Here is a 3,439-nt window from a genome sequence, read left to right on the forward strand (position 1 = left end):
GGTTTCTATTCTATTCCATTGGTCTATGTGTCTGTTTTTGTGCCATAAAAGACATTAACTTATAAGAAATTCAGAAACCCCCAACAAAGATAAATATAAAGAAAAATATGCCTAGTCACAAATGATGAACACCAAAATTAAATAGAAAAATCTTGAAAGCAGCCAGAGGAAAATACATTATACATAAGGGAATAATGAATGATTCAAAATGCTGATTTCTTATCAGAAACAATAAAGATGGGAAGAGAATCAAGAGAGCAGGATAAGAGAATCCTGAGCTCACCTCCTTCCACAGACACACCAAGACTACAACTATATAGAGAGCAACTCTCTCTGAGGTCAGCCTAAAGACTGGCAGAACAGCTCTCCCACAGCTAGAGATATAAAGTAAATGACACATCGAAAGAGGTATGAAGGGCAGAGACATGGTCTGCTCAGAACCAACAACCCAAGTGGGAGGGATACCCCAGGTACAAAAGCCTTCCCTGCAGAGTGAAGTGTTCAAGCCCCACACTAGGCACCCCTGTCTGGCTTTGAAAATCAGTGGGTCTTAACAGTGGGAGAGCTGGACGTCTACAGGAAACAGAGACTCTGCTCTTAAAGTATCCCACACAAATTCACTAGCTCCGAGACCTAGCACAGAGGCAGCAGTTTGAAAAGCACCTGAGCCTACGTGATGATCTAGTAAGTTTAGGGCATGTGCAGGTGGGACAGGGATCTGTAGGATACCTTTTCTGGGAACAAAAGTGCTGGTGAGAACCATTTTCATTACCCTCCTTCTACCTAGCTGGTCTAGCAATGGTGGGTGCTATTTCTAACACTTTCCATTTACCCGGCTAGAACTGCTCTCCTGCCCTGGTGTCCTCCTGTGGACCCGTGCAGCCAACCCATGCACCCTAGCAGGTGCCCCTCCAATGTGTTCCCATGCTGCTGCACAGTAGGGAGCCTTGGCTGAGACTGCTTCACCCCCCAAGTGGCTCTCACCCACCAGCACACCTGCAATAATTGTGGCGGGCCCTGCGGTCAGCCACACCAGGGGCTAGCCCTGCACACCAATATACCCACAGTAACTGAGGCTGGGCCCCTCAGCCAGCTGTGCCAAGAGCACCCGCCCCCCACTGCCCCCCACCGCCGCAGTGTGCTTGCAGCAGTTGTTGCTGGGCACTGCAGCCAGCAGGACGGTGCACAGAGCCCACACAAGGGCCACTCTTGGAGTACCTGGTTCCGGTGGCCAAAGGGAATTGTCCTTTCGGGCTCCACGGGACACCTTCTATATAGGACCACTCCTTCAAGACCTGGAGTTGTAACTGATCTACCTAACAGATATAATAACAGTAATGGACCAGCCACTTAAAGGGCTAGCATGAAAATTAAAAACTGCAGTAGTAAAAACAACTATAATAATGTATTCACAAATAAAAAAGATGTAAAATGATATAAAAAACATAAGATGGAAGATTAAAATGTAGCACTTTCAGAATGTGTTTGAACTTAAGTGACCATCAAAAAATAGACTGCTGGGGTGCCTGGGTGGCTCAGTCAGTTGAGTGTCTGACTTCTGCTCAGGTCATGATCGCCCGGTTCGTGAGTTCGAGCCCCACATCGGGCTCTGTGCTGACAGCTCAGAGCCTGGAGCCTGCTTCGGATTCTGTGACTCCCTTTCTCTCTCTGCCCCGCCCCTGCTCATGCTCTGTCTCTGTCTGTCTGTCTCTCTCTCTCTCTGTCAAAAACAAACAAACATTTAAAAAATTAAAAAAAAATAGACTGCTATATAGGAGGGTATTATAGATGAACCTTATGGTAACCACAAACCAAAAACCTATAACTGCATGCACGTGCACACACACACAAAGGAATCCAAACATAACACAAAGTCACCAAATCACAAGGAAAGAGAGAAAGAAAAGAACAGAGAAGAGGTACAAAAACAACCAGAAAACAACACAATGGGGAAAGAACAGTCTCTTCAATAAATGGTGCTAGGAAAATTGGACAGCCAAAGCACAAAAGAATGAAACTGGACCACTGCCTTATATATACCAAACACAAAAAATTAACTCAAAATAGATCAAAGCTTTGAAAACAACATCTGAAACCATAAAATTCCTAGAAAAAAACATGCAAGCTCCTTGACTTTGGTCTTGGCAATGATTTTTTGTGTTTGACACCAAAAGCAAAGGCAACAAAAGTGAGACTAAATCAAACGAAAAAGCTTCTGGAGAGCAAAGGAAACCAACAGTGAAATAAAAAGGCAACATACCAAATAGGAGAAATTATTTGTAAATCATATATCTGACAAAGGGTTAATATCCAAAATAAAGAACTCATGGGGCACCTGGGTAGCTCAGTCGGTCAAGCATCTGACTCTGGATTTCAGCTCAGATCATGATCTTCCGGTTAGTGAATTCTAGCCGCACATTGGGCTCTGCGCGGACAACCCAGAGCCAGCTTGAGATTCTCTCTCTCCCTCTCTCTCTGCTCCTCCCCAGCTCACATTCTTTAGCTCTTTCTCTCAAAATAAGTAAATAAATGTTAAAAAAATAAAATAAAATAATTATCTATCCCCATTAACCTCTAAAAAACAAAGAACTCATGCAAAAAACCAAAAAACTTTATTGAAAAACGGGCAGAGGATTTGGGCACCTGGTTGGCTCAGTCAAATAGACATTTTTATAAAGACAACACAGAGATGACTAACAAGTATATGAAAACATGCTCAACATCACTAATCACCAGGGAAATGCAAATCAAAACCACAATGAGGTATCTCCTCACATGTTAGAATGGCTATTATATTAAAAAGACAAGAAATAACAAGCATTGGCAAAGATGTGGAGAAAAGGGAACCCTTGTACAGTTAGTAGCAAAGTAAACTGGTGCAGTCCCTATGGAGGACAATATGGCAGTTCCTCAAAAAATTAAAAACAGAACTATCACATGACCCAGTAACTCTCCTTCTGGGCATTTACCATAGAAAATGAAAACACTGACTCAAAAACACATATGTACCCCCAGGTTTACTGCCAGCATTGTTTACAATAGCCAAGGTTACAATGGAAGCAAACTAAGGGTCTATCGATGGACAAAGAAAATATGGTGTATATATACACAAAGAACTATTACTTGGCTATAAAAATAATGACATCCTGCCATTTGCAACAACATGGATGGATGGATCCTGAGGGCACTATGTTAAGTGAAGGAAGCAAGAGAAAGACAAACAAACATCATATGATCTCTCTTATATGTGGAATCTTAAAAAAATAACAAACAAAAAAACCTAGTTCATGGATACAGAGGACAGACTGGTGGTTGCCAGAGGCAGGGGAAAGAGGGGGAGTCAAACTGGCAAAGGGGATTGAAAAGTACAAACTTCCAGAGGCACCTGGGTGGCTCAGATGATTAAGCATCCAACTCTTGATTTTAGTTCATGGGGTTG

The sequence above is a fragment of the Herpailurus yagouaroundi genome, unplaced genomic scaffold (assembly GCF_014898765.1).
Source record: "Herpailurus yagouaroundi ecotype Mexico unplaced genomic scaffold, PumYag 428, whole genome shotgun sequence".
In the NCBI taxonomy this organism is placed as follows: Eukaryota; Metazoa; Chordata; class Mammalia; order Carnivora; family Felidae; genus Herpailurus; species Herpailurus yagouaroundi.